This window comes from Bos taurus, chromosome 6 (assembly GCF_002263795.3).
Source record: "Bos taurus isolate L1 Dominette 01449 registration number 42190680 breed Hereford chromosome 6, ARS-UCD2.0, whole genome shotgun sequence".
Classification (NCBI taxonomy): domain Eukaryota; kingdom Metazoa; phylum Chordata; class Mammalia; order Artiodactyla; family Bovidae; genus Bos; species Bos taurus.
Genome location: NC_037333.1, coordinates 22,843,854 through 22,867,907, shown reverse-complemented (window position 1 = coordinate 22,867,907; position 24,054 = coordinate 22,843,854). Strand labels below are relative to the sequence as shown.

The 24,054-nt window shown below is 37.3% G+C and overlaps 1 protein-coding gene across 6 annotated transcripts in view; it reads left to right on the top strand.

The window, feature by feature from the left end:
* BANK1 (B cell scaffold protein with ankyrin repeats 1) overlaps nt 1-24,054 on the top strand; it is a 321,139-nt gene that overhangs the window by 148,406 nt on the left and 148,679 nt on the right. The gene's annotated exons all lie outside the window — the stretch shown is intronic.

Below are 24,054 nucleotides of genomic sequence, written 5' to 3'. Positions count from 1 at the left end.
TGACTCCTTTTCTCTCTCTGTTAAGTCCCAGTTGCTTTTTGTATAACTTGAGCTTGAAGCCCCAAATTTTAGAACACCCTTTGAAGGATATTAGCTTTGTAAGAATGACACCAAGGGACAATTCTTTTTACAGTTTTTATTTTTATTTTTTAATGGGAGGAAAATTGCTTTACAAGGTGTTGTGTTGCTTTATGCCATGCAGCAATGCGAATCACCACAGTTTTACGTATATCACCTCCCTCTTGAGCCTCCCTCCCGAACCCCAGCCTACCCCTTCTGGATCATCACAGAGCTCCAGGCTGGGCTCCCTGTGTTATACAGCAGCTTCCCACCAGCTATCTGTTTTATACTTGATGGTGTATACATGTCTATGCTACTTTTTCGTTTACAAGGGACAATTTTGAAGGAGAGAATACCTTAGTACATAAAACACACTTTGTGTTTCCATAGTCAAATTTAAAAAAGCAATTATTTTCTGTTTGTAACAAAGGTGTATACATTTTGCTTGAGAAAGTGAATTATAATACTTCTGATGGCTCTTAGGAAAATATAGTAGTCAATTACCGTGTTGGTGAATATGTCAAAATTTGTCTTCGGTTTCTCAAAAGATAAATAATTTTATTGCCAGTAAACAGTTAATAGAGAACATTGAAATGCTTCTGGTCATTTTAGCATATATTCTGATTATTAGATTAAGTCACTATAATGGTGGACTAATGAAAATCGTTAGTATTTCTTATTTCCAGAGGACAAAATGATAACCAATCCAACTTTTTCCCCACTTTTAAGAATAGCAAATGGTCATTGGAGAGTATTGGTATCATCTACTATCTGGAATTATAATAGGATATCTTTTGCTTGTAAAAGAATACAGAAATTAATACAAAAATATATACAGAAACTAATAAACTACTTTTTAATCTTATATGTCCTTCAAATGAGGAATAAGCATAATTTTCCCTCCTGGAAAGGTTTTATATAGTGATTGTCATGTATGTGGGGAGTATAGTCATTTTAGTCATTATCCATCATGTATAGTCATTGATGAATGCAACATGCCAGGTAAGTCAATGAGTCAATTCAATTCAACCTTGTACATTGACACACAGTACTATTGTTCATTACATCCTGGGGACTCAATTCTACACAACTTTATTCTCAAAATTTTAACCACTGTTGGACTTAAAATTCCTCTTGAAAGTTTTCAACATCCAGGGTTACTTTCTAAGATAAATTGACTTTCAAAGGGTTATGCATTCACTTCTGATTCTCCAGTGAGGACTCAACTTTAACAGATGCAGCCCCATGCACACTACACATACTTCATAAATAATATGGTACTAAATAATAATAACAGTAGGTTTGCAAGCTAGTATGAGGGTAGGATTCAGTGGATGCGGAAAATAAATTTTTCTCTCTCACATCCTCTGGGTATTTATACCTTTGCTTCTGCAATAATAGCTTTGATATTTGATTGATATCATTGTCTTTAGGTGACTTAGTATTTCCTCTTTCACTGTGGCTGCATTCTAATTTTGCAAGGTTATACTTGATAATTACTCTATTAAATTTGACAAACTCTTTTTTGTATTCTGTCTTTTTGTTAGTAGTTTGCATTTTGCCAGTATGTCTATAGTAGACATTGCCATTATAGCTAGGATGGAGCAATTATTTTGCAAATGTATGTTTTGCTGTCACTATAGCTGAAGGAAGTGCCTGTAGTTATTGTAAGGGACAGCATTTTTATAAGCACATTTTATGGCTATGAATAGTTTTAGGTACAGTAATTTTGCAAGCTACCAAAGGTTCTTTTGTAAAAGTGTGTTAAGGAAATAGGAATGTATGAATTAGCTTGCGACATGCATGGTAAAGGGTGTTTCCTATTGATTTATTCTTCTAATATTCTTCTGATGACCAGTTTTATTTAAAATAAATCCAATAATCTTATCTGCTTGTTGAAAGTATGTCAGATAAACACATGATGAAATTTTATACTATGTTATAATAGTTATGTCTTTTTAAGAGTATATCTAAACTTAATAGAGAAAATGTGCAATCTATTTGCATTGCTAAAATGCTTTATTGTTTCTTTCATAATATTTATACAGCTTCAATATTATAATCACATTCTGATAGATCTCAGAGTTGTCACATATGCATTCAAATGTTCCATGAGCTATTTTCGGAATTGTTTAAAGAAATAGCTATTCTTTCAGTTTGAGGTTTATAATCCACCAATTGACCATACTTCTGCCCTGCAGAAATGTATATTTTTAAATTCAAACATACCCCCAACTGATTTACTGATTTCTTCAATTGTTCCTAGTCCTCCATCAGTGAAACACTGTTCATTTTAGAATCTCAGAGGGTATTACAACACAGTGATTTTGGTCATGACTGAATAAAATTGGTAGAAGAAAAAGCCAATCATGATTTTTTTAATCAATAAAAAAAAAAAAGAGAGACTTGTTAGCAAACATTCATAAACAAAGAAGTGCCATCCGTATCTTAGTGTTAACTAGATGAAGAAGAAGGAAGGAGGAAGCAGAGAAGAAGGGGCCTCAAATCACTTTCCTGACATTTCTTCATGTCACTTTTTACTTTGAAAGGTTAATAATTTATACACAATCTATGAGCAGAGCCTTTCATTATTAATAGGTAGCTTAAAGAATCCTCCTGCTAATGCAGGAGATGCAGGTTTGATCCCTGGGTTGGGAAGATCCCCTGGAGACAGCAAGAGCAACCCTCTCCAGTATTTTTGCCTAGGAAACCCCATGGACAGAGGAGCCTGGCAGGCGACGGTGCATGGGGATCACAAAAAGAGTCGGACACGACTTAGCAACTAAAGAACAGCTATGTGAGACTTGGAACATGCTTTGCTGGTTATCTAATTAACACCTACACTTGTTTTATGCTTTCAGTACTATTATAGATAAAAATACCATATATTTCTATAATCCATAAAGTCTTTTAAATAAACTACTCAATTTTCAGTTTCTAACAATGCCTTCTGAGAAAATTAATGTGAAAAGTGGATGGACAGAGGTAAAGGATTGGTATTTAAATCCACAATTGAGTGTGAACCACAGTTTGTTTCAAAGGACTCTTGAGAAAATCTAACTATTTCAGATATCAAGTAGCAATCCTGACAACTAATTCCATCCTCTAAAAACTTATCTTTTAAGTCAAAAATAACTGAAACTTTGAAACTAAACTGAAACTTGGCTACAGATTGTGAGATACGTTGTGATTTCAGAGGAAATACACAGCAAAAATTAGAATGTGTTTTAAGCAAAATAAGTGATATTTCTTTGTGTTATCCTCAGTATGTTACCCTATTTATCCCCATCAGTTTAAACATTTCACAAAATGATTACATCGTGTATAAATAGAAAAATACATCCTCCTCTGTGGGTTTGCTGTGGAATTGGAGAGCCAACAGATATTTGTTGTTCAGTTGCTAAGTCATGTCCAACTCTTTGTGACCCCATGGACTGCAGCACCCCAGGCTTCCCTGTCCTTCACTATCTCCCAGAGTTTGCTCAAACTCATGTCCATTGAGTCGATGATGCCATCCAACCATCTCATCTCTGTCACCCTCTTCTCCCCCTGCCCTCAATCTTTCCCAGCACCAAGTTCTTTTCTAATGGCTCTTCTCATCAGGTAGCCAAAGTTTTGGAACTTCAACTTCAGCATCAGTCCTTCCAATGAATATTCAGGGTTGATTTCTTTTAGGATTGACTGGTTTGATCTCCTTGCTGTCCAAGGAACTCTCAAGAGTCTTCTTCAGCACCACAATCTGAAAGCATCAATTCTTCAGCGCTCAGCCTTCTTTATGGTTCAACTGTCACATCCGTACAGTGTTCAGATAGCATCTTTTTTTCTCCACCACAGTGTTCAATCACGTAGTTTGGTGCATATATAAATAAGATCTTAGTGATACCTCATGTTCATGAAAATTTCAGAAATAGAAAATCAGTTTTTCTTGTAGTTTCTCCAGTAGACTTTTCAAGAAGACTCCTAACTGAATGTTTCTCTTGCTTACATCCATGATGGGATTCTTGTGACATCCTGCTCTCACTGACATAGCCTGACACTGCTATTTACACCTGTGGACAGTGGACTAGTGTGGGCTAGTGTGTCTGTGTGTGTGTGCACGTGCACCAGAATGAGAGAGATGAAGATTGATTCTGTTGCCCTCTAGTGTCTGCCTGGTAGACAGTGACTCTGATCCTTTTCAAATGGTCAAGGGTTTGGAATGAAAGTACAGAAGAGGCAGATTTTGAAGCACCTGAAGTATCCATCCCTCGTACAGCACAATGATTGACTGACTGCTGTAGGAAGGTAGGCTTTATGCTTAGCCCAGGGAACATTCATTCCTTTTGGCCCATTATTTCTCTCAATATTGGCTTTGCTTATTTGATATCTTATATTCTGTTTTGTTCCCTAGTGGATTATTACATATAATTTAGAACACACTAGTATATACTAGGAGAAGGCAATGGCACCCCACTCCAGTACTCTTGCCTGGAGAATCCCATGGACGGAGGAGCCTGGTAGGCTGCAGTCCACGGGGTCGCTAAGAGTCGGACACGACTGAGCGACTTCACTTTCATGCATTGGAGAAGGAAATGGCAACCCACTCCAGTGTTCTTGCCTGGAGAATCCCAGGGACGGGGGAGCCTGGTGGGCTGCCATCTCTGGGGTCGCACAGAGTCGGACATGACTAAAGCGACTTAGCAGCAGCAGTGTATACTAATTCCCTCTAAATGGCAGCATACCCTGCTCTACTTATATAATTTTTCTTCCTTATAAGTCTAGAAGTTGATGAGGGGAATGGACTCCTCTCCTCCCAACATCAGCTGCGGGGGAAATGCTCAGCACATATTTATTCATTGATGGGAAAAAAAGGCAAGTATCAAATTTAAGGACTTGCTTGATCTCACTGAACCAGTAATATCCTTAACTGGATCCCATGCTTTTAAAAATATGTTGCTCATGTTCTTTCTACATTCAGAATTTTTTCAAGTTTAGGTTTAGAGTATTCATTGACAAATAACATAGCTGCTATCTTCAGCATTTATTTTTAATAGGCCAGCCTACAGTGAATTTTAGAATTCTGGCCTTTGTTCAATATTGATGTTTTGTTAGAACTGAAGAAAGTGGAACAAGTCACATAACTGCACTTGACTGCATGCATTACAAATTCATGTCTCAGTTATGCTTTTGGAGCTACTTAGCAATCTCCTTCTAAAATCGCATTAAATGCACCACAGTGGTGCATTACAGATTTTTATTCTTCCCTAAGTCCTCAAACTCAGTTTTGATGCCCTAACTGTGCAGTTCTAAACATCCTATTAAACTCCCTCAACTCTGTCTTCTTTGTCAAATTCTTATCTTTCTTCTAGTCATTTGGTCTTGGGATTCAGCCAAGTTCAATTTGAATCCTAACTTCATCAAATACCACATTTCCATCCTTGAACAACCTCTTTGTTTTCTCTCAGCTTCAGTTTCTTTATCTGCAAATAGGAAAAATAATTCCTTACAGGGTGTTTTAGGACTTGATGACATTAATGTGAACACATAAAAGGTGTAATAGATCCACAATAAATGATATTGCATTCACTTTATTTTCTTTTGATTTATTGTTATTCATATCAACTTGAGACCTCAGCATCAATCATAGCCTCTCTCTTCTTCATTGTTAATCTCTCCCATTATGTTGACTCTTTCTTAAACAAACATGTTTGAATACACACACATTCCCATCAGCCCTGCTTTCTCTTTGATCCCTTTTTTTAGGTCCAGAACTAACTGAAAGAATGACTTTTCATTTCACTTATTTCTTTCCTCCTAACAACCCAAGCTTTGCATTCAGCCCAGTACTAAAGCTGCTCTGTCAAAGGCCATGAGTAATTTAGATCAGATCCACTGGATTGCTCTCAAACCTTGGCACTGGATTCCCCGACCCTGTCTTTTTTCTAAATCTCCACTGATCCTTTCTAACTTCCTTCTCTTACCCCATCAGCTGTGGTTCTTTCTACACAGTCTTCTCTCATGATTGGTAGTCATTGTCTTTAGCCTGGACCTTCCTCCTGAATTAAGGTTCCAATTTTAGTTAGCAAACTGAATGTGTACACATAGATATGTTACAGGCCTCTAGATCTCAACACACCCAAATGTTCCTTTTCTTTCATCCTTTCTAATGGCATAATTATCTGCAATATTGACTTGGTGAAAATTTGAAAGTCATTTTCAACTCCTAATTAGATAGTCACAAATGCGTATACTATTTTCCATTTTTCAGATGAGGAAATAGATTTGTAGAGATGAAGTACCTTGTCCCAAAGTCACCCTGCTAAAAAATATGTCTGATGTAACCGTGAACCCATTCATAGCCTCCGTCTTCCTCACACTACCCTGATTCAACTATCAATTTGGTTATCTTAACAGTTGCACTTACATGTCATCTATCACATCTGTTCCCTTCTTTTCATTCTCTCTGTGGCTCTCTTGGTTTATACCTTATCTCCCTTTTGATCAACTGTGCTGAAAAGGCCCCCAGGGAGGTCTTCCTTCTCAGTTTTGGTGGCCTCCAATCATCCCATGTCAGGCTGCACACTGAGGACCCACCATGGCTTAGCCCAGCTAACTATTGTAGACGTATCTTTTGTGCATACACCTCAGCCACCAAAGTCCATTTGTCCTTCCTTCATGTAATTATTAAAAGTTATTCCCTTTACCTAAACATTCCTCCTCCTAAATAAAATATCCTGATCTCCTAACCATGCCAAAATCTCAATTCAAACCACCTATTCCCGGAAACTTTCATAGAAAATGGCTGTAGGTATATACCTCCACTATTATACATTCAATTTCCATCACAAACTTTAGCCTAATTTAGGAACATTATGTGCTAGAGGCTGAGCACCTATGCTCAAGAGCTACCTAAATACTGGCTCTGCTGCTTTCCAGCCATGTGCCCTGACTAAGGGTTTCCCAGATGTTCAATGATAAAGAATCCACCTGCCAAGGGAGGAGACACGGGTTGGATCCCTGGGTCTGGAAGATCCCTTGGAGTAGGAAATGCAGCCCAATCCAGTATTGTTGCCTGGGAAATCTCCTGGACCGAGGAGCCTGGTGGGCGACAGTCCATGGGTTTGCAGCGGGTCAGACACAAGTCGCATGAGTCATACACACACGGCACATGCCCTAAGTAAATCACTTCATCTCTCCTTGCTTAGGTTTCCTCATTTCTAAAATGGAGATAAACACCTGTTTTGGTACCATTGTTATGATAAACATAAGTACATATGAAACATGCACTAGAATACCTGATACGTAATAAGCACTCAATAAAAGTTATCTATAATTATGTATTTGTCCTTCCTTCGTGTAATTATTAAAAGTTATTCCCTTTACCTAAACATTCCTTCCTCCTAAATAAAATATTTGTCCACTATTCCGTTTCTGAGAACCCACTCCTCCATGGGACTTTTTATAGTTTGAAGTAAGTGCTGGTGAATAGCTATTTATTTGTATTTTCTTGTTGGTTTTTTATGTCTGTCTCTCCAATACATTATGAATTCCATGAGTGCAAGATAGTTTTACCTCTTCACCACAGTTCTTTAATATCTAACTAACACAGTTTTTGGCAAACACTATGTGTTCACTGTATAAGCATTGAATGAATTAATCAGTTAGTGTTGATTACATTAACTTTTCAGTTCCTGGAGGCAAGTGTCATACTCTGTTTATTCCATATTCCCCATAGCATCTAACCTAATGTCTTCCATGTTGTAGATAATAAATGTTTATTGATTAATAACAATAGTAATGACTCTCATCCTAAAGAAAAAAATTGTAAGTGTTATTTGGATGTTTGTCCAAGATGAGAAATAAATATTTTCTTATAGTTCTTTAAGAGAAGAGACTATGGGGAAGTAAAATTTGGATACAAAAAACATTAAACCGGAAAAAAATTCTTGTAGCCTCCAGAAACTTACCATTAGTAAAAGATACATTTAAAGCTGTTCATTATTTCAGTGGAGAAGGAAATGGCAACCCACTCCAGTAGTCTTGCCTGGAGAATCCCAGGGATGGGGGAGCCTGGTGGGCTGCCGTCTATGGGGTCGCACAGAGTCGGACACGATTGACGAAACTTAGCAGCAGCAGCAGCAGCAGCAGCATTATTACAGTGCCAAGTGGTTTTAACCTTGGCAAATATTCCAGTGTTTTAGTGTCAATACCCACACTTAATCTTCTTGAGTCTCTCTTCAAATCCTCCACAAACAATTTTTATCCTTTAAGAACTAGATTCAGGCCAACACAATACATTAAAACTTTATCCACCATATTTATCATTATTTATCTAAACATCTAGAGATATTTTGTGATTTTATTTTTATACTGTTCGTACTAAAATGTATTTTCTTAGAAAGAGATATGCCAGTTTTCTAATTTGTAAAATATCTGTCCTAGAAATAGTGGGCATTTACATGGCAAGGACTATGATAAATTATGCAGTAAATTTATCATGATAAATTATATGCCTCTTATTTTTTTGCAAATGACAAGACAAGGAGAGAGATAATGTACTTCTCTTGTGAGTATCAGAGAACTAAACAGTTCCATTTTATGTTTATTATTGTCTATTCAATAAGTATGTAGTTAATGAACAATTACTAAGCATGAGGATACCATTAACAATAGATAACAGAATAATTTTATTTTCAGGAAAATATTGCAATTTTTGACCAGTAGCATAATTGTTAATGTGCAAGATCAGAATGGAGGTAATTTTTACTTTTCTTGATTGGGAATACTCGCCATGAAATTGTAAATTGGCTGTTCATATGAAGTGTACTGATTTAAGTAAGTTGCTTGAGATTAGTGGCCTTGTTCCTATAATGTATCCTGAAACGTGACTCAGCTCAAGCTCATTCTTTTTGTTCCATATAGATCTGACTCAAGAAAGGAAAGGAAAGAAAATAAAACAAGCTCTCCTTTATTGAATGCTTCTGTATCAAGCATTATGCTTGGTGATAACATATTAGATCAGTGTACTAATCTGTATGAGTTTGACATTTTTACTCTCATTTTACAGATCAGGAAATTAGATTGTCATTTGTTGGAGATAGTGCACTAATCTGATAGAGCTGTATTTCTCACCTAAGCCCAACTAAGCTCCATTTAATGATTTTAAGTACTGCATATCTCCTTCTTCCTTAAAATCAAATACTACCAATGCATTATCTTTTAATTTTCATCCTTTGTATTTATATTCTGATAGTACAAAAGTATATTGATAACTCTGCTGAGCTTTGTATTTTAAAAAATGATAGTGAGCATTGGAGCCTAGGAACCAAAGAGGAGAGAAAGCTGTCCCTATCTGAACAGAGTTAAACTCAAGTGATTTTAAATGTTTTTGTTTAACTATTTTAACTTTTGAAAGTAGTCTTTGGTAACATATATGAAGCCTTTTTTCTCAAAGCAATTATGTAAGAAGTAAATACATCAGTCAGTCAGTTCAGTTCAGTCGCTCAGTCATGTCCGACTCTTTGCGACCCCATGAATCGCAGCACGCCAGGCCTCCCTGTCCATCACCAACACCCGGAGTTCACTGAGACTCACGTCCATCGAGTCAGTGATGCCATCCAGCCATCTCATCCTCTGTCGTCCCCTTTTCTTCCTTATATTTATCCTGAATTATAGCATATTGTATTTAAGTGAAACAATGGTCTCATGGAGCAGCATGTAGTCATTTCTGGTTGGAGTTAGAAGACTTGTCTAGAAGAAAACAGTTATGGGATTTGTAAGGAAATACACGAATTCAACTCCTGGTTAAAATTACATTTTTATATAACAGAGAAGGGGTATTTGCTTTGTAAAGGGAAAAGTTGTGCAAGGATCTCACTCCCTAAATCATGAATGCTTAACACTGAAGCCCTATGGCGGCAGTATACTCAATGAGCAAAGTACCTCCGGCAAAACAAAGTCTCACTGGTGCTGAAACTGCTCATGACAAATAAAGTGATAGCTAGTGACCCAGAACATGATGAAATAGATGAACATAAAAATGTCCAAAACATCTTCATAAATATTGAAAGACCCTGAAATGGAAGGCAAGATCATAATTGGAAAAGTTGAAATCACAGGAAATTTTTCCAAAGAAGATAAATCATGAACAGAATTTTAAATACTAAATATTTAATGGAGAAACATGAAGGATGCACCTGGGTGAAAGGAATGGAATGTACATTTGTGGGGAGAAGGCAGAGCACATGTAACCTCTGAGTTCTTGGACCAGAAAACAGAGTCATTTTATGCGTTTTTTCATGGAATACATATTATCCTTTGACTTGTGTGCAGAAATGACTGAGGTAAGACCATAGACTTTTTTTTTAATTTAATATTTAGTATGAAACTTTAATAAAATATATAGTAAGAAATGCTGTTTTTAGAGCTTATACACACATTCACAGATATTTAAAAATCCAAGCAATAGGATATGTTTTACTAAAAATAAGAGTGAAAAATGTAATGAAATAAATCAAGATATTTTTCATTCTTTTATCTGCTCTTTTTGTGGAATGACTTTCTTTTCTGAATGTTTGTCATTATTTATCACTTCAAGGGAGAGAAAGAATAACAGAGTAGGAAGGAAAAATGATTGCAATTTAGTAGTATCTTTGATTTTATGCAGATTATCACAAAGCACCTTGTGAGACATATAGACACACACCCCAACTGAAAGAGAGAAACATCAGTTGCCATTTAAAAGAATTATTAAAGGAATTCCCTGGTGGTCCAGTGGGTAGGACTTGGAGCTTTCATTTCTCAGGGCCTAGGTTCAGTCCCTCGTCAGAGGAACTAAGAGCCTGCAAGCCATGTGATGCAGCCAGGAAAAAACAAACAAACAAACAAGGAATTATTATTATAGTCTAAATTTGTATTGGTAATAATAAAAGTAAAATTTTTGAAAATATATTTGTTGAATTTTATAACTAGTATCTAGTAGTAACCATGGTAACTGAAAATATGCTAAAGATCTATTTTGTTTCTCCTCCCATATGATATAGGTATGTTTCTAGGAATTTATTCAGTTCTTAGTCTTTATTCTTTATTTTTATGTTCAGCTTCAACATATTATACAAACAAGTTGATATTCTAGGAAAAAATATGTAACTATGTGTCCATTTTAATTTCTGAGAAATAGCAGACTGTTTTTCTTTTGTAAAATGATTAGGATATGAATATCACTTAAAATCAACATCCACATTTTTAAGCTCTCACTAGATCAGGAATTTCTTTTTAGTGGATTGCTTATCTACGCCAAGCTGAGATTTTTCCCTTTATAAACTTCAGTTTCATTATACTTAGATCCTGTTCACCTTTTTATAAATCTGTGTCTAGGCATGCAATTTGAATAAAGAATACATAAGGCAAAATTCCATGCGAATTTAAAACTGAATACCTTTCTTTTACATAATATTCATAAACCAACAGTAATACAGAAGTAAATACATTTCATGTTTCGTAGCTTCCAAGGAGAAAATGCATCTGTTTATTTTCATTTTCATTTAAAAATAATGCATAGTTATTTTAGAATATTTGGAAAACACAGAGAAATATAGAGGTTATTTATAACTCTGCTGCTTCTGCTGCTGCTAAGTCACTTTAGTCATGTCCGACTCTGTGCGACCCCAGAGACGGCAGCCCACCAGGCTTCCCCCGTCCCTGGGATTCTCCAGGCAAGAACACTGGAGTGGGTTGCCATTTCCTTCTCCAATGCATGAAAGTGAAAAGTGAAAGTGAAGTCGCTCAGTCATGTCCAATTCTTAGCGACCTCATGGACTACAGACTACCAGGCTCCTCCGTCCATGGGATTTTCCAGGCAAGAGTACTGGAGTGGAGTGCTATTGCCTTCTCCAATTTATAACTCTACTTTCTAGAAATAACCACTTTACACATGTGTTTCCTTAAGTAATTCAAAACCCATTATTTAGCTAAACAGCGCTCATATTCTAATTATTCCTAGAACTTTTAAAGTAAGAGATTTCTTACATCTTTCCTAATGGTGCATACATAACTCCATGCTCTGGCTTCTTTTTTAATGCTTCCAGGATGTAGCATCCTCCTCCAGCTTTCCTAGTTCCCAGATAGTGTTGACTTTTCCCCTAGATTCTCACGCAAACATCATTCACAGAGACCTCTGTGTCAATACCAATTCTCACGACAGGTTTAGGGGCAGAGAAGGAGTTTCACTATAGCAATGACCCTGGTGCTAATCTTCATCCATAATAATCAGCATTTTTTCCTCCAAATACTGCCCCACACAGACCTTACTTCTCTGCTCTTGCATACTCTCAGGAGTTTGGTCATCTTCTTTCATTCTTTTCTATTTATGTCTTTAAACAATCAATTTTTTTCTTAAACAATTTATCAGAAAGCCTTCTTTATCCTCAAGAAGAAATTTGGTGTCAGCTATTGAGCTCAATAAAGGACAGAAATGGTATGGACCTAACAGAAGCAGAAGATATTAAGAAGAGGTGGCAGGAATACACAGAAGAACTGTACAAAAAAGATCTTCATGACTCAGATAATCACGATGGTGTGATCACTGACCTAGAGCCAGACATCCTGGAATGTGAAGTCAAGTGGGCCTTGGAAAGCATCACTACGAACAAAGCTAGTGGAGGTGATGGAATTCCAGTTGAGCTATTCCAAATCCTGAAAGATGATGCTGCGAAAGTGCTGCACTCAATATGCCAGCAAATTTGGAAAACTCAGCAGTGGCCACAGGACTGGAAAAGGTCAGTTTTCATTCCAATCCCAAAGAAAGGCAATGCCAAAGAATGCTCCAACTACCACAAATTGCACTCATCTCACATGCTAGTAAAGTAATGCTCAAAATTCTCCAAGCCAGGCTTCAGCAATATGTGAACCGTGAACTTCCTAATGTTCAAGCAGAGGAACCAGAGATCAAATTGCCAACACCCACTGGATCATCGAAAAAGCAAGAGAGTTCCAGAAAAACATCTATTTCTGCTTTATTGACTATGCCAAAGCCTTTAACTGTGTGGATCACAATAAACTGTGGAAAATTCTGAAAGAGATGGGAATACCACACCACCTGATCTGCCTCTTGAGAAATTTGTATGCAGGTCAGGAAGCAACAGTTAGAACTGGACATGGAACAACAGACTGGTTCCAAATAGGAAAAGGAGTTTGTCAAGGCTGTATATTGTCACCCTGTTTATTTAACTTATATGCAGAGTACATCATGAGAAATGCTGGACTGGAAGAAACATAAGCTGGAATCAAGATTGCCAGGAGAAATATCAATAACCTCAGATATGCAGATGACACCACCCTTATGGCAGAAAGTGAAGAGGAACTCAAAAGCCTCTTGATGAAAGTGAAAGTGGAGAGTGAAAAAGTTGGCTTAAAGCTCAACATTCAGAAAACAAAGATCATGGCATCTGGTCCCATCACTTCATGGGAAATAGATGGGGAAACAGTGGAAACAGTGTCAGACTTTATTTTTCTGGGCTCCAAAATCACTGCAGATGGTGACTGCAGCCATGAAATTAAAAGACGCTTACTCCTTGGAAGGAAAGTTATGACCAACCTAGATAGCATGTTCAAAAGCAGAGACATTACTTTGCCAACAAAGGTTCATCTAGTAAAGGCTATAGTTTTTCCTGTGGTCATGTATGGATGTGAGAGTTGGAGTGTGAAGAAGGCTGAGCACTGAAGAATTGCTGCTTTTGAACTGTGGTGTTGGAGAAGACTCTTGAGAGTCCCTTGGACTGCAAGGAGATCCAACCAGTCCATTCTAAAGGAGATCAGCCCTGGGATTTCTTTGGAAGGAATGATGCTAAAGCTGAAACTCCAGTACTTTGGCCACCTCATGCAAAGAGTTGACTCATTGGAAAAGACTCTGATGCTGGTAGGGATTGGGGGCAGGAGGAGAAGGGGTCAACAGAGGATGAGATGGCTGGACGGCTCACTGACTCGATGGACGTGAGTCTCAGTGAACTCCGGGAGTTGATGATGGACAGGGAGGCCTGGCATGCTGCGATTCATGGGGTCGCAAAGAGTCGGACACGACTGAGCGACTGATCTGATCTGATTCAGATATATATTTTTCTATATTTTATTCTTTCATATTTGTTGTATTGCAGAAACATTTTATGTTCTGCTGTTTTAATTTCAGATTTTATTCAATGCTTCTTATTATTGCATACTCCTTGAAAACCCGGTAGCCTGTTTTTTTAGTAGAAATATAATATGAGATGAATCCTTTGGAGATAAACTCAAGAAGTTGCTACTTGAATTGTTTGCCTTCACTTGCTTAAAATGTTTGTCAGAGAGGAATCAATGTAAACTGCAACAACTGTGCCAAAAAGTAGACATGGCCTTACCCGAAAACTGTAAGAGGTTTTGAACAAGTTAGAAACCCCAAATATTTGCTCATCAGGTGCAAAAGAACAGATTTTAGTATATCAGGCCTACAGCACCAAGAGCAGCCCCAAGATTAGCTATAAGACCTGGAAGTGGCTTATGGAGCAGGAAGTGGCTGAATGCCCCTCCTTGAGAACAGAATAATCACCACATCTGAATCCAGCAGCTCTGCTTTGGACCTTCTAGACTTCTGACTTTAGGAGAGTAGGAGTTTTCCTTCATGAAAATTTCTGCCCTACTTTGGATTTAATATCCTTCTTAAAAGGCTGATGCTTTACTTCAAAGGAGTTCTCCCTGACTGATGGGCAAAAAGGAAAGAGTTGTGCAATTTAAGAGCACTTAGCAGTCCTATTTATTTAATCACGCAGTGTACTGCTTTGAGCCTAGACAAGCATCCCATGGACAGAGGAGCCTGGTGGGCTGCAGTCCGTAGGATCGCAGAGTCAGACATGACTGAAGTGACTTAGCATGCACGCACCACAAGGAGAGATTTCACCTTATATCAATACTTACTTGATGCTGATTCAACGTGAAAATTGATTCAAAAGTGAAAAATTGTCAATCAATGAGTTACTTGATACACACAATACCAAATTTTACTAGTTTTTCATTAAAATTGTGTGTAAATGCCTTGGGTTTCAGAGATTGAAAATACACAAGAACAAAAATTTTCACTGTTTTGATTTTAGCAGTTACCACAAACATTCCCATTAAGCTCCAAAATCAGAAGAAAAAAGTAAAGAGGAAGAATAGAGAGGCAGGTGAGAGAAAGAAACAGACGTTTGTAGAATAGAAGAAATGGGTAAGGCAACTGTCTGTGTTTTTACCCACTCTGTTACTCTGAAAAAATACTTGATTTTTAATTAAGTGTTTCCTTACACGTTTTTCAGGAAAGACGTTTCTCCTGGTTAGTAAGCCCAATGTATGTCACTGCTTAAAATAGTCTTTCCCTGAAATGGTGTTAGTTTGGCTTAACAGAGTCAAGCAAAAACCCCATTTGTAATTCTCAGTAAGAACTATTCACAGATGTCACAGCTGCTGTATTTTTTTTCACTGTGTTGCTACATAATGAATGATGAATGATTCATATTTTCATAAAGCTCCTAGAAGAGCTAACAGGATCTGTATACTTTTTCTTCATATACACATAGGCTATAACCCTAAAAAAAAAGATTCCCCGAGTTTTTATCCCTTATTCTGGTTCCATACAGAAGGAGACAGAGGTCACAAGGATCAGGGCTGTACCCAGATGTTCTCCATGGCCATATGCTTTGGGGAGGGGGGAGTGGGGAGGGAGAAGGGAGAGGCAGAAATTGGAGCAAACACTCTGGGAAAAGCAAGGTGAGTAAAGTATGTGAATAGACTTTGAGTGTTGTTTTTTTTTCCAACTCAAAAAACAGGTAATTACATTATCAGTAGTATTACCCCAAATGAAATGAGCTCTTATTAAAACTCCAAGAAAGCAAAGATTTTATAATACAAATACAGTGCATGTTTTATGTTTCCAACTTTTTGAAAAGATATAACATAGTATTTCCATGAGTCAGGTTTTCCACATCAAATATGCTATATTTTCATAAGGAAGTGATACATAAGTTTCTCATAATATAAAAATATTCATCCTCCTTATTCCAAGGTCTGTTTTGTCTTCTCTGTTTCATAATTATGAAGTAATATTTTACACTGGTTGTATAATCAGTATTTTTTAAATGCTTTGTTGTTTAAACATTACTTTAAGAATTAATGATTCTTTGGATAAACCTTGAAGGGCACTTTGTCCTAGCAATAGCTGAACCCTGAGAAGTCATGCCGTATCACCCCAGGCAGAGGAAAGTCTTACCCTTTTGAGATGCCATAATATCATTCCTGAATGATACTGATTTTGCAATATTTGTTTGAACATTTGCTACTGCTGCTGCTGCTAAGTCGCTTCAGTCGTGTCCGACTCTGTGCGACCCCATAGACGGCGGCCCACCAGGCTCCCTCGTCCCTGGGATTCTCCAGGCAAGAACACTGGAGTGGGTTGCCATTTCCTTCTCATGAAAGTGAAAAGTGAAAGTGAAGTCGTTCAGTCGTGTCCAACTATTAGCGACCCCATGGATTGCAGCCTACCAGGCTCCGCTGTCCATGGGATTTTCCAGGCAAGAGTACTGGAGTGGGGTGCCATTGCCTTCTCCCGTTTGAATATTTATGTAGCCTCAATTTTTGGAAAGTATTCTTTATATCCACTAGATTAGGAAAGTGGGAAAAGGGCTTATATTGTAGACTGAGGGGCTTCTAGTGGATATAAAGAATACTTTCCAAAAATTGAGGCTACATAAATATTCAAACGCCATTGCCTTCTCCTGTTTGAATATTTATGTAGCCTCAATTTTTGGAAAGTATTCTTTACATCCACTACAAGCCCCTCAGTCTACAGTATAAGCCCTTTTCCCACTTTCCTAATTTCATACTTTATGGAAAACAGCTGGGATGGCAAATTCAGCCACAACAAATGAATATTTTGAAATACTTCTTTAGAATAATATCTCTGCTCTCATCTTCATTGTTACAAATACCACAGCTGCTTAGAATGCCATAGTCATGGTCTGTGAGAGCAAACATATTATTTTGATTACCTGTTGGTTCCATACAGTGATTTTAATGCTTATTAAGTTAAAATTAATTGAGTACCCACAGGTATTTTCAATTCAGTACCCAAGGCAATTCATGAACTAGAGGGGAATGGTATATATGTGTTACAGTTCTTCTTGAATAGAGACAATTAATGTCATTAAAATTTTTTCAAGGTTGAAACAATACCTCATTCTAAACAGATAATTCATCATATTTAACATACTTGCTTTAGACACTGGTGGTCTTCAAGATCCTAACAAAGTTCATACTGCTGCATGTGGTGGCTCAGTGGTCTTTACAGTCCCATAGAGCCCTAGCTTTTTATAATCCTCAGACTTCTGATTTCTCAGAAACCTTCTGAACTTAAGTTCTTTGTTTTCCTCTGGCTTCTTTCAAACCAATTAGCTTGTGTAGAACAGAATAGTCTAGAGCTGTCACTTGCATGCCTGCTGGTCAAAAGGAAATGCAATTTCAGTGAGTACAAAATTAATCACAAATGTTAATTAGAGCAATCAGTATTGACATCGTAGCTTTAGAGAGTGGACCTCATGAAATAAACACAATGGCATTATGCTTTCAGAATAAAAGCATTCAAAGGCAAATTGATTAAAATTTCATTGGAAAAATATACTCTTGGAAATTCTTTTCTATTAATTGGCTTGAATTTCAGTCATTCTTGATGCTTGAGGATAGAAAAGGGTGTTTAATATAACTCAGTGTAAACTGAGTATTTACAGGGTATAACCATGGTGGCATGGTTTCTACTTTAAATTTATATGAAGGTCTGTCCAAGGTCAGATTACATATCAGAAAAATGCAGAACTAAATATATAAATATTTTTAAGGAATATTCATCAAGTATCAAAGCTCTGAGCCAAGCAATATGATTTCTTCTTCTTCTCTCCTTATATAGCAACCTCTTCCTTGTGATATATATGGATGTGAGAAATTAAAGATTATGTCTGACTTATTTTGTTTCCAAAAATATAATACACGGTACCAGTTGAAAGCTAAATTTTTGGACTTGTTTTTTTAAGTAAGTTAATCACCTCTTACTTGAGCCAGAAAAGCAGTTATTGTTATTCGGCTCTAAGTCGTGTCCGACTCTTTGTGACCCCATGGACTGCAACACAACAGGCTTCCCGGTCCTTCAACAACTCCCAGAGTTTTTTCAAACTCATGTCCATTGAGTTGGTATGCCCATTCAACCATCTCATCTGTCATCCCCTTCTCCTCCTGCCTTCAGCTTTCCCAGCATCAAGGTCCTTTCCAAAGAGTCACTCTTCACATCAGGTGACCAAAATATTGGAGTTTCAGCTTCAGCATCAGTCCTTCCAATGAATATTCAGGACTGATTTCCTTTAGGATTGACTGGCTGGATCTCCTTGCAGTCCAAGGGACTTTCAAGAGTTTTCTCTAACACCACATTTCAAAAACATTAGTTCTTTGGCACTCAGCTTTCTTTATGGTCCAAGCCTCACATCCATTCATGACTACTGGAAAAACCATAGCTTTGACTAGACTGACCTTTGTTGACAAAGTAATGTCTCTGCTTTTGAATATGCTGTCTAGATTTGTCATAGCTTGTCTTCCAAGAGGCAAGCATCTGTAATTTCATGACTGCAGTCACCATCTGCAGTGATTTTGGAGCCCCCCAAAAATAAAGTCTGTCACTGTTTCCATTGTTTCCCATCTATTTGCCATGAAATGATGGGACTGGATGTCATGATCTTCCTTTTTTGAATGTTGAACTTTAAACCAGCTTTTTCATTGTCCTCTTTCATTTTCATCAATAGGCTCTTTAGTTCCTCTTTGCTTCCTGCCATAAGAGAGATGTCATCTGCATATCTGAGGTTATTGATAATTCTCCTGGAAATCTTGGTTCCAGCTTGTGCTTCATCCAGCCTGGCATTTCACATGATATACTCTGTATGTAAGTTAATAAGCAGAGCGACAATATACAGCCTTGACGTACTTTGTTCCCAATTTGGAACCAGTCCATTGTTCCATGTCCAATTCTAACTGTTGCTTCTTGACATGCATACAGATTTCCCAGGAGGCAGGTCAGGTTGTCAGGTATTCCCATCTGTTTAAGAATTTTTCAGTTTGTTTTGATCCACAACAAAGGCTTTTGGCGTCGTCAATATAATAGATGTTTTTCTGGAACTCTCTTGCTTTTTCATTGTTCCAACAGATGTTGGCAATTTGATATCTGGTTCCTCTGCCTTTTCTAAATCTAGCTTGAACAACTGGAAGTTCATGGTTCAGGTACTATTGAAGCCTGGCTGGGAGAATTTTGAGCATTACTTTGCTAGCGTGTGAGATAAGTGCAATTTTGTGGTAGTTTAAGCATTCTTTGGCATTGCCTTTCTTTGGGATTGGAATGAATACTGACCATTTCCAGTCCTGTGGCCACTGCTGAGTTTTCCAAATTTGCTGGCATATTGAATGCAGCACTTTCACAGCATCATCTTTTAGGATTTGAAATAGTGCAACTGGAATTCCATCCAGTAACTTTGTTCATAGTGATGCTTCCTAAGGCCCACTTGACTTCAGTCTCCAAGATGTCTGGCTCTAGGTGAGTGATCACATCATCGTGGTTATCTGGGTCATGAAGATCTTTTTTGTATAATTCTTCTGTGTATTCTTGCCACTTCTTCTTAATATCTTCTGCTTCTATTAGGTCCATACCATTTCTGTCCTTTATTGTGCCCATCTCTGCATGAAATGTTCCTTTGGTATCTCTAATTTTCTTGAAGAGATCTCTAGTCTTTCCCATTCTATTTTTGTCCTCTATTTCTTTGCATTGATCCCACTGAGGAAGGCTTTTTTATCTCTCCTTGCTATTCTTTGGAACTCTACATTCAGATAGGTATATCTTTCCTTTTCTCCTTGCCTTTAGCTTCTCTTCTTTTCTCAGCTATTTTTAAGGCCCCCTCAGAATATCATGTTGCCTTTTTGCATTTCTTTTTCTTGGTAATAGTCTTGATCGCCACCTCCTGTACAGTGTCACAAACCTCTGTCCATAGTTCTTCAAGCACTCTGTCTATCAGATCTAGTCCCTTGAATCTATTTGTCACTTCCACAGTATAATCATAAGGGAATTGATTTAGGTCATACCTGAAGGGTCCAGTGGTTTTCCCTACTTTCGTCAATTTAAGTCTGAATTTGCCAATAAGAAGTTCATGATCTGAGCCAGAGTCAGCTCCTAGTCTTGCTTTTGCTTACTGTATAGAGCTTCTCCATCTTCAGCTACAAAGAATATAATCAATCTGATTTTGGTATTGACGATCTGGTGATGTCCATGTATAGAGTCCTTTCTTGTGTTATTGGAAGAGGTTGTTTGCTATGACAAGTGCATTCTCTTGCAAAACTCTGTTAGCCCTTGCCCTACTTCATTTTGTACTCCAAGACCAGATTTGCGTGTTACTCCAGGTATCTCTTAATTTTTTACTTTTGCATTCCACTCCCCTATGATGAAAAGGACATCTTTTTTTGATGTTAGTTCTAGAAGGTCTTGTAGGTCTTCATAGAATCGTTCAACTTCAGCTTCTTCAGCATTACTGGTCAGGGCATAGACTTGGATTACTGTGATATTGAATGGTTTGTCTTGGAAATGAACAGAGATCATTCTGCCATTTTGGAGATTGCATCCAAGTACTGCATTTTGGACTCCCTTGTTGACTATGAGGGCTACTCCATTTCTTCTAAGAGATGAAATAAGTATGCCACTTATGCTTATATCTTACCATAGCATAGTATTTTATAGAAGAGGCAACAGATCTGCTGTTTCTTTGGTTGTAGGATGTAAAATAAATTGAGTAACTACTGATATCTCCAAGGATTGTGATAGAAATAAAGGAAGGAATGAATTGTTGTTGTATTGAGATGAAGAAGACTTTGTGACGAACTGGTTTGCTGGAGAAGATTAAGAGTTTGTTTTAGAGCACAATAAATTTAAAATGCCTATTAGTTATTCCAAAGTTTAAAAGTTAAGGTGATAGCTGATACAAGCAGAAAAGGCCAAGAATGAACAGCCTTTGAGGTACGAAAAGACATCAGAAATCTATTGTCCTGAAAGTCAAATGAAAGAATAATTTGACAGTGATTAGTTGTCAAAATCGTGTCTAGCACTCTAGCCCTCTCTTGCTTTGTGAAGGACTCAGTACCTGGTTACAGCCTAACAGCAAATGATAAAATGACATGATTAACCCAGAACTACTACAAGTGCTACTTACAAGTCAACTAAGATAAGGACAGAGAATCAGCCTTTGGATTTAGAGGTGTACCTGTCATTTGTGTGAAGTGCATTGAGGGAAAGGACATCAGAGGTGTGGGAGAGGTGAGAAAGCCTTGGCATGAATCTTAGAGGAAAGGAGAAGTGCAATTGGGGAGTGAGTATGCAGCAATCCTTAGGGCCATAAAGACCAAGAGAGAACAGGTACTGTAGCTAGTATAGAACATGGGGTCAATAGAGGTCTTTGTTGTTCATTATTTTAAAGATGGTAAAAATTACATGTTCATAAGTTTATGAGAATGACTAACGGTACTGAAAAAGAGAAAGCACAGGCCAAACACCCTTGTATGTGTTAAACAGGACAAGAGAGATGCAATATGAATAGATGTGAATATATATTTGTATATGTATATTTATATAGTTCTTCTTCAAAATTAATCATAATAAAACATCCATTAAATACTAAAAAGTTTGAACAGTGATTTCTTGGGAGGAGAGAGAGAGATTAAGATAAAAAATTTCTAGTAAAGCAAATCCCTGTGATACTTTGGGAAAAACTCTGATGAATGTTTCACTCTCATTTAATTTGTTCCAAATATGTCTTATTAACTGTTTGTGGAAACAAGAGTGAAGCCTGCTTCTATATCAGACACAGGTTTCCTACAAGTGGTTAGGAATCCTTGATGAAAATCTTTTGGGGGAGGGGAGACAATGTAGCTCTGAGGGGTATGAGTGTCTTGAACGGGAAGTAAATGGTCATGGGAAAAACTCAGAGCATTTTCATGTGTCAGACATTAATATTCACTCAAATTGACAAATCCTATAATCAGATCCTTGATTTGAGCCCATGACTGAGACTTCAGCCTAAGCAAGTGCGTTTCTCCCTTTATTAGTGTTTAATTTGCTTTTCTCAGGACTGCCGAGTCCACTTATTCAAATCTGGCTCTCACTAAAACATCAGTAAGCCAATTAATCCATTCCCTTAATGAGAACTCTCTATTACAAGAATGAGTAACGGCATAAATTTATATTGAATCTATCAATCTTGCATTTGGTGGGGAGAATGCCAATTATCCAAGCAATCTGGTTCATTACTGCAGCATTGGACTGCTTTGCTGAACAAGCCTACTGCTCAATTACAACAGCAGTGGGGATGGAGGGCTTGGGGTTGATTATTTGTTGAGGACCTATTATATAATAGGATGGCCTGGAAGCTCTGTGCACATTCCCATTTTTCCTACCTGTCTCTGAGGACCTGCTACATTATTTTACATTTTGGGAAACTGAGACTCACAAGTTGGAAAGTTAGTGAACTGAGAGGCCAGAATTTTCATCCAGTGGCTTCCGAAAAAGATGTCTAGCCATAAAATCACTAAGAAACCTACTAAAGGATCCCACTAAATGAATTCTGTTATGATTAAAATGATTCTTTTCAATTTCTTCATAGATTTAAGTGTGGATCAGCAAGAAGGGAGCCAGGATGACCCAAATTTAATAATACTCAGAGAGTAAGCCAGGTTCTCACCTCCCACCTTCTTAGACATTCTTTCCTTGACATTACAACCTCATGTCCAGATCATGCTCCTAAACAGAATGTCAACCTCATCACTACATTATTATTATGTACTTCGTACTTTTGTTTCTATATGAAATCTACTTTATCAACTATCATAATGTTGTAAGGTTCAAAAAATATGTATGCAAGGTCTTTGGAACTTGTAAAGCTTTAGCAATGCTTTCTGTATTACTATGTTATTATCATTTTAAAATTTCTGCATGAACACATTTTAATAGTTTAATGACTTTGTGAGGAAATTATTTTAACAGTCTTTTCTAACTAAAAAAAATATGTATGTGGCACATGAATATTCTGTATGATGATTTTTTTCCTTCCCAGTTAAGATATAGCTTCTGAAGTACATACAGGAAATAATAGTCATCAAATTTATTCTTGCTTTACTTTCTACCACTATCCTTTGATCTTTTCTTGACCTATATTATCACTATGGTATTATCAACTCTCACAAGTTGTGTGATGGTTAACTAGATCAGACATTGGGTTGCCTAGATATTTGATCAAACAGCAAATTGGTGTTTCTGAGAGGGTGTTTTTGGGTGAGATTAACATTTGAATCAATAGACTGAGTAGGTTGCTCTTCCTGCTGTGAGGGGCCTCGTCCAATCAGTTGAAGGCCTGAGCAGAGCAGAAAGACTGATTTGCCTTTTAACTGAGACACCAGCTTTTTCCTGCCTGTGGACTCAGATTGAAACATCAGTTCTATTTGGGCCACAAGCCTGCTGGCCTTCAAACTGCAACCACACCATTGGCTCTCCTGGTTTTCAGGTCTTTGGAATCCAACTGTGTTAATTTTAACTCTTTATATATATATATATTTTTTTTTTTTTTTTTTTTTCTGAATCCCTCAGTGGTACAAATCAAATGAAGAAATAATCTAAGTGCTAGGTTAATCATGTCATTTTATCATTTGCTGTTAGGCTATAACCAGGTACTGAGCCCTTCACAAAGCAAGAGACGGCTAGAGTACTAGACACGAAGTGATAGATGTACAGAACCCAGAAGGCAGAAAGAGAGAAGCAGACAGGTGGGCCACAGGCAAAGCAATAAAGATCCGTAACACTTCTAAAGTAGCTAACTAAAATTGTTCTAGGAAAATATCATGGAAAATGGTCAGAACTTTCTCTTAAAAGAAAATGCAGTTTGTTTAAGATCT